Source organism: Papaver somniferum, chromosome 4 (genome assembly GCF_003573695.1).
Source record: "Papaver somniferum cultivar HN1 chromosome 4, ASM357369v1, whole genome shotgun sequence".
NCBI lineage: Eukaryota > Viridiplantae > Streptophyta > Magnoliopsida > Ranunculales > Papaveraceae > Papaver > Papaver somniferum.
The window spans coordinates 102605560-102618091 of record NC_039361.1 but is presented as its reverse complement, the minus strand read 5'-3'; positions in this window follow the sequence as shown (position 1 = coordinate 102618091).

Below are 12532 nucleotides of genomic sequence, written 5' to 3'. Positions count from 1 at the left end.
TTGTTATCAATAACTCATAGTCCTCTAAAATTAAAGAATTAATAGATGTCACCTGGAACGCTAAAAACTGTTTAAAAAATCTAATAATATACAACAACATTTACATATAAGAGGATGGTTCAAAAGAATACATATAAGTATAGCTGAATGCTTAGTTTCATAGTAGGCTTGTTATCAATAACTATTAGTCCTCAAAAATTAAAGAATTAATAGATGTCACCTGGAACGCTAAAAAATGTTCAAAACATCTAATAATATACAAAACCTGGTACATTTAAGAGGAAGGTTCAAAAGACTACACATAAGTATAGGTGAATGCTTAGTATCATAGTAGGCTTGTTATCAATAACTCATAGTCCTCTAAAATTAAAGAATTAATAGATGTCACCTGGAACGGGAGAAACTGTTTAAAACATCTAATAATATACAAAAACTGGTACATTTAAGAGGATGGTTCAAAAGAATACATATAATTATAGGTGAATGCTTAGTTTCATAGTAGGCTTGTTATCAATCACTATTTGTCCTCTAAAATTAAAGTATTGATAGATGTCACCTGGAATGCTAGAATCTGTTTAAAACATCTAATAATAATAAACCTGGTATATTTTAGAGGAAAGTTCAAAAGAATACACAGTAGTATAGGTGAATGCTTAGTTTCATAGTAGGCTTGTTATCAATAACTCATAGTCCTCTAAAATTAAAGAATTAATAGATGTCAGCTGGAATGGTAGAAACTGTTTAAAACATCTAATAATATACAAAAACTGGTACATTTAAGAGGATGGTTCAAAAGAATACATATAAGTATAGGTGAATGAGTAGTTTCATAGTAGGTTTGTTATCAATAACTCATAGTCCTCTAAAAATAAAGAATTAATAGATGTCACCTGGAACGCTAAAAACTGTTTAAAAAATCTATTAATATACAAAAACATGTACATATAAGAGGAAGGTTCAAAAGAATACATATAAGTATAGTTGAATGCTTAGTTTCATAGTAGGCTTGTTATCGATAACTATTAGTCTTCTAAAATTAAAGTATTGATAGATGTCACCTGGAACGCTAGAAATTGTTTAAAACATCTAATAATATACAAAAATTGGTACATTTAAGAGAAAAGTTCAAAAACATACACAGAAGTATAGGTGACTGCTTAGTTTCATAGTAGGCTTGTTATCAATAACTTATAGTCTTCTAAAATTAAAGAATTGATAGATGTCACCTGGAACGCTAAAAACTGTTTAAAACATCTAATAATATAAAAAAACTGGTACATTTAAGAGGATGGTTCAAAAGAATACATATAATTATATGTGAATGCTTAGTTTCATAGTAGACTTGTTATCAATAACTACTAGTCCTCTAAAATTAAAGTATTGATAGATGTCACCTGGAATGCTAGAAACTGTTTAAAACATCTAATAATATACAAAACCTGGTATATTTTAGATGAAAGTTCAAAATAATACACAGAAGTATAGGTGATTGCTTAGTTTCATAGTAGGCTTGTTATCAATAACTCATAGTCCTCTTATATCAAAGAATTAATAGATGTCACCTGGAATGCTAAAAGCTGTTTAAAACATCTAATAATATACAAAAACTGGTACAATTAAGAGGAAGGTTCAAAAGACTACACAATAGTATAGGTGAATGCTTAGTTTCATAGTAGGCTTGTTATCAATAACTCATAGTCCTCTAAAATTAAAGAATTAATAGATGTCACCTGGAACGCAAGAAACTGTTTTAAACATTTAATAATATACAAAAACTGGTACATTTAAGAGGATGGCTCAAAAGAATACATAGAAGTATAGGTGAATGCTTAGTTTCATAGTAGGCTTGTTATCAATAACTATTAGTCCTCTAAAATTAAAATATTGATGGATGTCACCCGGAACGCTAGAAACTGTTTAAAACATCTAATAATATAAAATAAATGGTACGTTTTAGAGGAAATTTCAAAAGAATACACAGAAGTATAGGTGACTGCTTAGTTTCATAGTAGGCTTGTTATCAATAACTCATAGTCCTCTTATATTAAAGAATTAATAGATGTCACCTGGAACGCTAAAAGCTGTTTAAAACATCTAATAATATACAAAAACTGGTACATTTAAGAGGAAGGTTCAAAAGACTACACAGAAGTATAGGTGAATGCTTAGTTTCATAGTAGGTTTGTTATCAATAACTCAGAGTCCTCTAAAATTAAAGAATTAATAAATGTCACTTGGAACGCTAAAAACTGTTTAAAAAATCTAATAATAAACAAAAACATTTACATATAACAGGATGGTTCAAAAGAATACATATAAGCATAGTTGAATGCTTAGTTTCATAGTAGGCTTGTTATCAATAACTATTAGTCCTCTAAAATTAAAGAATTAATAGATGTCACCTGGAACGCAAAAACTATTTTAAACATTTAATAATATACAAAAACTTGTACATTTAAGAGGATTGTTCAAAAGAATACACAGAAGTATAGGTGAATGCTTAGTTTCATAGTAGGCTTGTTATCAATAACTATTAGTCCTCTAAAATTAAAATATTGATAGATGTCACCTGGAACGCTAGAAACTGTTTAAAACATCTAATAATATAAGAAAAATGGTACATTTTAGAGGAAAGTTCAAAAGAATACACAGAAGTATAGGTGACTGTTTAGTTTCATAGTAGGCTTGTTATCAATAACTCATAGTCCTCTAAAATTAAAGAATTAATAGATGTCACATGGAACGCTAAAAACTGTTTAAAACATCTAATAATATACAAAAACTGGTACATTTAAGAGGAAGTTTCAAAAGACTACACGAAAGTATAGGTGAATGCTTAGTATCATAGTAGGCTTGTTATCAATAACTCATAGTCCTCTAAAATTAAAGAATTAATAGATGTCACCTGGAACGGTAGAAACTGTTTAAAACATCTAATAATATACAAAAACTGGTACAATTAAGAGGATGGTTCAGAAGAATACATATAAGTATAGGTGAATGCTTAGTTTCATAGTAGGCTTGTTATCAATAACTATTAGTCCTCTAAAATTAAAGTATTGATAGATGTCACCTGGAATGCTAGAAACTGTTTAAAACATCTAATAATATACAAAACCTGGTATATTTTAGAGGAAAGTTCAAAAGAATACACAGTAGTATAGGTGAATGCTTAGTTTCATAGTAGGCTTGTTATCAATAACTCATAGTCCTCTTATATTAAAGAATTAATAAATGTCACCTGGAATGCTAAAAGTTGTTTAAAACATTTAATAATATACAAAAACTGGTACATTTAAGAGGAAGGTTCAAAAGACTACACAGTAGTATAGGTGAATGCTTAGTTTCATAGTAGGCTTGTTATCAATAACTCATAGTCCTCTAAAATTAAAGAATTAATAGATGTCACCTGGAACGCAAGAAACTGTTTTCAACATTTAATAATATACAAAAACTGGTACATTTAAGAGGATGGTTCAAAAGAATACACGGAAGTATAGGTGAATGCTTAGTTTCATAGTAGGCTTGTTATCAATAACTATTAGTCCTCTAAAATTAAAGTATTGATGGATGTCACCTGGAACGGTAGAAACTGTTTAAAACATCTAATAATATAAAAAAATGGTACATTTTAGAGGAAAGTTCAAAAGAATACAAAGAAGTATAGGTGACTGTTTAGTTTCATAGTAGGCTTGTTATCAATAACTCATAGTCCTCTAAAATTAAAGAATTAATATATGTCACCTGGAACGCTAAAAACTGTTTAAAACATCTAATAATATACAAAAACTGGTACATTTAAGAGGAAGGTTCAAAAGACTACACAGAAGTATAGGTGAATGCTTAGTTTCATAGTAGGTTTGTTATCAATAACTCATAGTCCTCTAAAATTAAAGAATTAATAGATGTCACCTGGAACGCTAAAAACTGTTTAAAAAATCTAATAATATACAACAACATTTACATATAAGAGGATGGTTCAAAAGAATACATATAAGTATAGCTGAATGCTTAGTTTCATAGTAGGCTTGTTATCAATAACTATTAGTCCTCAAAAATTAAAGAATTAATAGATGTCACCTGGAACGCTAAAAAATGTTCAAAACATCTAATAATATACAAAACCTGGTACATTTAAGAGGAAGGTTCAAAAGACTACACATAAGTATAGGTGAATGCTTAGTATCATAGTAGGCTTGTTATCAATAACTCATAGTCCTCTAAAATTAAAGAATTAATAGATGTCACCTGGAACGGGAGAAACTGTTTAAAACATCTAATAATATACAAAAACTGGTACATTTAAGAGGATGGTTCAAAAGAATACATATAATTATAGGTGAATGCTTAGTTTCATAGTAGGCTTGTTATCAATCACTATTTGTCCTCTAAAATTAAAGTATTGATAGATGTCACCTGGAATGCTAGAATCTGTTTAAAACATCTAATAATAATAAACCTGGTATATTTTAGAGGAAAGTTCAAAAGAATACACAGTAGTATAGGTGAATGCTTAGTTTCATAGTAGGCTTGTTATCAATAACTCATAGTCCTCTAAAATTAAAGAATTAATAGATGTCAGCTGGAATGGTAGAAACTGTTTAAAACATCTAATAATATACAAAAACTGGTACATTTAAGAGGATGGTTCAAAAGAATACATATAAGTATAGGTGAATGAGTAGTTTCATAGTAGGTTTGTTATCAATAACTCATAGTCCTCTAAAAATAAAGAATTAATAGATGTCACCTGGAACGCTAAAAACTGTTTAAAAAATCTATTAATATACAAAAACATGTACATATAAGAGGAAGGTTCAAAAGAATACATATAAGTATAGTTGAATGCTTAGTTTCATAGTAGGCTTGTTATCGATAACTATTAGTCTTCTAAAATTAAAGTATTGATAGATGTCACCTGGAACGCTAGAAATTGTTTAAAACATCTAATAATATACAAAAATTGGTACATTTAAGAGAAAAGTTCAAAAACATACACAGAAGTATAGGTGACTGCTTAGTTTCATAGTAGGCTTGTTATCAATAACTTATAGTCTTCTAAAATTAAAGAATTGATAGATGTCACCTGGAACGCTAAAAACTGTTTAAAACATCTAATAATATAAAAAAACTGGTACATTTAAGAGGATGGTTCAAAAGAATACATATAATTATATGTGAATGCTTAGTTTCATAGTAGACTTGTTATCAATAACTACTAGTCCTCTAAAATTAAAGTATTGATAGATGTCACCTGGAATGCTAGAAACTGTTTAAAACATCTAATAATATACAAAACCTGGTATATTTTAGATGAAAGTTCAAAATAATACACAGAAGTATAGGTGATTGCTTAGTTTCATAGTAGGCTTGTTATCAATAACTCATAGTCCTCTTATATCAAAGAATTAATAGATGTCACCTGGAATGCTAAAAGCTGTTTAAAACATCTAATAATATACAAAAACTGGTACAATTAAGAGGAAGGTTCAAAAGACTACACAATAGTATAGGTGAATGCTTAGTTTCATAGTAGGCTTGTTATCAATAACTCATAGTCCTCTAAAATTAAAGAATTAATAGATGTCACCTGGAACGCAAGAAACTGTTTTAAACATTTAATAATATACAAAAACTGGTACATTTAAGAGGATGGCTCAAAAGAATACATAGAAGTATAGGTGAATGCTTAGTTTCATAGTAGGCTTGTTATCAATAACTATTAGTCCTCTAAAATTAAAATATTGATGGATGTCACCCGGAACGCTAGAAACTGTTTAAAACATCTAATAATATAAAATAAATGGTACGTTTTAGAGGAAATTTCAAAAGAATACACAGAAGTATAGGTGACTGCTTAGTTTCATAGTAGGCTTGTTATCAATAACTCATAGTCCTCTTATATTAAAGAATTAATAGATGTCACCTGGAACGCTAAAAGCTGTTTAAAACATCTAATAATATACAAAAACTGGTACATTTAAGAGGAAGGTTCAAAAGACTACACAGAAGTATAGGTGAATGCTTAGTTTCATAGTAGGTTTGTTATCAATAACTCAGAGTCCTCTAAAATTAAAGAATTAATAAATGTCACTTGGAACGCTAAAAACTGTTTAAAAAATCTAATAATAAACAAAAACATTTACATATAACAGGATGGTTCAAAAGAATACATATAAGCATAGTTGAATGCTTAGTTTCATAGTAGGCTTGTTATCAATAACTATTAGTCCTCTAAAATTAAAGAATTAATAGATGTCACCTGGAACGCAAAAACTATTTTAAACATTTAATAATATACAAAAACTTGTACATTTAAGAGGATTGTTCAAAAGAATACACAGAAGTATAGGTGAATGCTTAGTTTCATAGTAGGCTTGTTATCAATAACTATTAGTCCTCTAAAATTAAAATATTGATAGATGTCACCTGGAACGCTAGAAACTGTTTAAAACATCTAATAATATAAGAAAAATGGTACATTTTAGAGGAAAGTTCAAAAGAATACACAGAAGTATAGGTGACTGTTTAGTTTCATAGTAGGCTTGTTATCAATAACTCATAGTCCTCTAAAATTAAAGAATTAATAGATGTCACATGGAACGCTAAAAACTGTTTAAAACATCTAATAATATACAAAAACTGGTACATTTAAGAGGAAGTTTCAAAAGACTACACGAAAGTATAGGTGAATGCTTAGTATCATAGTAGGCTTGTTATCAATAACTCATAGTCCTCTAAAATTAAAGAATTAATAGATGTCACCTGGAACGGTAGAAACTGTTTAAAACATCTAATAATATACAAAAACTGGTACAATTAAGAGGATGGTTCAGAAGAATACATATAAGTATAGGTGAATGCTTAGTTTCATAGTAGGCTTGTTATCAATAACTATTAGTCCTCTAAAATTAAAGTATTGATAGATGTCACCTGGAATGCTAGAAACTGTTTAAAACATCTAATAATATACAAAACCTGGTATATTTTAGAGGAAAGTTCAAAAGAATACACAGTAGTATAGGTGAATGCTTAGTTTCATAGTAGGCTTGTTATCAATAACTCATAGTCCTCTTATATTAAAGAATTAATAAATGTCACCTGGAATGCTAAAAGTTGTTTAAAACATTTAATAATATACAAAAACTGGTACATTTAAGAGGAAGGTTCAAAAGACTACACAGTAGTATAGGTGAATGCTTAGTTTCATAGTAGGCTTGTTATCAATAACTCATAGTCCTCTAAAATTAAAGAATTAATAGATGTCACCTGGAACGCAAGAAACTGTTTTCAACATTTAATAATATACAAAAACTGGTACATTTAAGAGGATGGTTCAAAAGAATACACGGAAGTATAGGTGAATGCTTAGTTTCATAGTAGGCTTGTTATCAATAACTATTAGTCCTCTAAAATTAAAGTATTGATGGATGTCACCTGGAACGGTAGAAACTGTTTAAAACATCTAATAATATAAAAAAATGGTACATTTTAGAGGAAAGTTCAAAAGAATACAAAGAAGTATAGGTGACTGTTTAGTTTCATAGTAGGCTTGTTATCAATAACTCATAGTCCTCTAAAATTAAAGAATTAATATATGTCACCTGGAACGCTAAAAACTGTTTAAAACATCTAATAATATACAAAAACTGGTACATTTAAGAGGAAGGTTCAAAAGACTACACAGAAGTATAGGTGAATGCTTAGTTTCATAGTAGGTTTGTTATCAATAACTCATAGTCCTCTAAAATTAAAGAATTAATAGATGTCACCTGGAACGCTAAAAACTGTTTAAAAAATCTAATAATATACAACAACATTTACATATAAGAGGATGGTTCAAAAGAATACATATAAGTATAGCTGAATGCTTAGTTTCATAGTAGGCTTGTTATCAATAACTATTAGTCCTCAAAAATTAAAGAATTAATAGATGTCACCTGGAACGCTAAAAAATGTTCAAAACATCTAATAATATACAAAACCTGGTACATTTAAGAGGAAGGTTCAAAAGACTACACATAAGTATAGGTGAATGCTTAGTATCATAGTAGGCTTGTTATCAATAACTCATAGTCCTCTAAAATTAAAGAATTAATATATGTCACCTGGAACGGTAGAAACTGTTTAAAACATCTAATAATATACAATAACTGGTACATTTAAGAGGATGGTTCAAAAGAATACATATAAGTATAGGTGAATGCTTAGTTTCATATTAGGCTTGTTATCAATCACTATTAGTCCTCTAAAATTAAAGTATTGATAGATGTCACCTGGAATGCTAGAAACTGTTTAAAACATCTAATAATAATAAACCTGATATATTTTAGAGGAAAGTTCAAAAGAATACACAGTAGTATAGGTGAATGCTTAGTTTCATAGTAGGCTTGTTATCAATAACTCATAGTCCTCTAAAACTAAAGAATTAATAGATGTCACCTGGAACGCAAGAAACTGTTTTAAACATTTAATAATATACAAAAACTGGTACATTTAAGAGGATGGTTAAAAGAATACATATATGTATAGGTGAATGCTTAGTTTCATAGTAGGCTTGTTATCAATAACTATTAGTCCTCTAAAATTAAAGTATTGATAGATGTCACCTGGAATGCTAGAAACTGTTTAAAACATCTAATAATATACAAAAACTGGTATATTTTAGAGGAAAGTTCAAAAGAATACACAGTAGTATAGGTGAATGCTTAGTTTCATAGTAGGCTTGTTATCAATAACTATTAGTCCTCAAAAATTAAAGAATTAATAGATGTCACCTGGAACGCTAAAAAATGTTCAAAACATCTAATAATATACAAAAACTGGTACATTTAAGAGGAAGGTTCAAAAGACTACACAGTAGTATAGGTGAATGCTTAGTATCATAGTAGACTTGTTATCAATAACTCATAGTCCTCTAAAATTAAAGAATTAATAGATGTCACCTGGAACGGTAGAAACTGTTTAAAACATCTAATTATATACAAAAACTGGTACATTTAAGAGGAAAGTTCAAAAGAATACACAGAAGTATAGGTGACTAATGAGTTTCATAGTAGGCTTGTTATCAATAACTCATAGTACTCTTATATCAAAGAATTAATAGATGTCACCTGGAACGCTAAAAGTTGTTTAAAACATCTAATAATTTACAAAAACTGGTACATTTAAGAGGAAGGTTCAAAAGACTACACAATAGTATAGGTGAATGCTTAGTTTCATAGTAGGCTTGTTATCAATAACTATTAGTCCTCTAAAATTAAAATATTGATGGGTGTCACCTGGAACGCTAGAAACTGTTTAAAACATCTAATAATATAAAAAAAGGGTACATTTTAGAGGAAAGTTCAAAAGAATACACATTAGTATAGGTGACTGTTTAGTTTCATAGTAGGCTTGTTATCAATAAATCATAGTCCTCTAAAATTAAAGAATTAATAGATGTCACCTGGAACGCTAAAAACTGTTTAAAACATCTAATAATATACAAAAACTTGTACATTTAACAGGAAGGTTCAAAAAACTACACAGAAGTATAGGTGAATGCTTAGTTTCATAGTAGGTTTGTTATCAATAACTCATAGTTCTCTAAAATTAAAGAATTAATAGATGTCACCTGGAACGCTAAAAACTGTTTAAAAAATCTAATAATATACAAAAACATGTACATATAAGAGGATGGTTCAAAAGAATACATATAAGTATAGTTGAATGCTTTGTTTCATAGGTGGCTTGTTATCAATAACTATTAGTCCTCTAAAATTAAAGAATTAATAGATGTCACCTGGAACGCTAAAAACTGTTTAAAACATCTAATAATATACAAAAACTGGTACATTTAAGAGGATGGTTCAAAAGAATACATATAAGTATAGGTGAATGCTTAGTTTCGTAGTAGGCTTGTTATTAATAACTATTAGTCCTCTAAAATTAAAGTATTGATAGATGTCACCTGGAATGCTAGAAACTGTTTAAAACATCTAATAATATACAAAAACTGGTACATTTAAGAGGATGGTTCAAAAGAATACACAGAAGTATAGGTGACTACTGAGTTTCATATTAGGCTTGTTATCAATAACTCATAGTACTCTTATATTAAAGAATTAATATATGTCACCTGGAACGCTAAAAGCTTTTTAAAACATCTAATAATTTACAAAAACTGGTACATTTAAGAGGAAGGTTCAAAAGACTACACAGTAGTATAGGTGAATGCTTAGTATCATAGTAGACTTGTTATCAATAACTCATAGTCCTCTAAAATTAAAGAATTAATAGATGTCACCTGGAACGGTAGAAACTGTTTAAAACATCTAATAATATAAAAAAATGGTACATTTTAGAGGAAAGTTCAAAAGAATACACATTAGTATAGGTGACTGTTTAGTTTCATAGTAGGCTTGTTATCAATAACTCATAGTCCTCTAAAATTAAAGAATTAATAGATGTCACCTGGAACGCTAAAAACTGTTTAAAAAATCTAATAATATACAAAAACATTTACATATAAGAGGATGGTTCAAAAGAATACATATAAGTACAGGTGACTGCTGAGTTTCATAGTAGGCTTGTTATCAATAACTCATAGTACTCTAAAATTAAAGAATTAATAGATGTCACCTGGAACGCTAAAAACTGTTTAAAACTTCTAATAATATACAAAAACTGGTACATTTAAGAGGAAGGTTCAAAAGACTACACAGAAGTATAGGTGAATGCTTAATTTCATAGTAGGCTTGTTATCAATAACTCATAGTCCTCTTATATTAAAGAATTAATAGATGTCACCTGGAACGCTAAAAAATGTTTAAAACTTCTAATAATATACAAAAACTGGTACATTTAAGAGGAAGGTTCAAAAGACTACACAGTAGTATAGGTGAATGCTTAGTTTCATAGTAGGCTTGTTATCAATAACTCATAATCCTCTAAAATTAAAGAATTAATAGATGTCACCTGGAACGCTAAAAAATGTTTAAAACATCTAATAATATACAAAAACTGGTACATTTAAGAGGAAGGTTCAAAAGACTACACAGAAGTATAGGTGAATGCTTAGTTTCATAGTAGGTTTGTTATCAATAACTCATAGTCCTCTAAAATTAAAGAATTAATAGATGTCACCTGGAACGCTAAAAAATGTTTAAAACATCTAATAATATACAAAAACATGTACATATAAGAGGATGGTTCAAAAGAATACATATAAGTATAGTTGAATGCTTAGTTTCATAGTAGGCTTGTTATCAATAACTCATAGTACTCTAAAATTAAAGAATTAATAGATGTCACCTGGAACGCTAAAAACTGTTTAAAACTTCTAATAATATACAAAAACTGGTACATTTAAGAGGAAGGTTCAAAAGACTACACAGAAGTATAGGTGAATGCTTAATTTCATAGTAGGCTTGTTATCAATAACTCATAGTCCTCTTATATTAAAGAATTAATAGATGTCACCTGGAACGCTAAAAAATGTTTAAAACTTCTAATAATATACAAAAACTGGTACATTTAAGAGGAAGGTTCAAAAGACTACACAGTAGTATAGGTGAATGCTTAGTTTCATAGTAGGCTTGTTATCAATAACTCATAATCCTCTAAAATTAAAGAATTAATAGATGTCACCTGGAACGCTAAAAAATGTTTAAAACATCTAATAATATACAAAAACTGGTACATTTAAGAGGAAGGTTCAAAAGACTACACAGAAGTATAGGTGAATGCTTAGTTTCATAGTAGGTTTGTTATCAATAACTCATAGTCCTCTAAAATTAAAGAATTAATAGATGTCACCTGGAACGCTAAAAACTGTTTAAAAAATCTAATAATATACAAAAACATGTACATATAAGAGGATGGTTCAAAAGAATACATATAAGTATAGTTGAATGCTTAGTTTCATAGTAGGCTTGTTATCAATAACTATTAGTCCTCAAAAATTAAAGAATTAATAGATGTCACCTGGAACGCTAAAAACTGTTCAAAACATCTAATAATATACAAAAACTGGTACATTTAAGAGGAAGGTTCAAAAGACTACACAGTAGTATAAGTGAATGCTTAGTTTCATAGCAGGCTTGTTATCAATAACTCATAGTCCTCTAAAATTAAAGAATTAATAGATGTCACCTGGAACGCTAAAACTTGTTTAAAAAATCTAATAATATACAAAAACATGTACATATAAGAGGATGGTTCAAAAGAATACATATAAGTATAGTTGAATGCTTAGTTTCATAGTAGGCTTGTTATCAATAACTATTAGTCCTCTAAAATTAAAATATTGATGGATGTCACCTGGAACGCTAGAAACTGTTTAAAACATCTAATAATATAAAAAAAATGGTAAATTTTGGAGGAAAGTTCAAAAGAATACAAAGAAGTATAGGTGACTGTTTAGTTTCATAGTAGGCTTGTTATCAATAACTCATAGTCCTCTAAAATTAAAGAATTAATAGATGTCACCTGGAATGCTAGAAATTGTTTAAAACATCTAATAATATACAAAAACTGGTACATTTAAGAG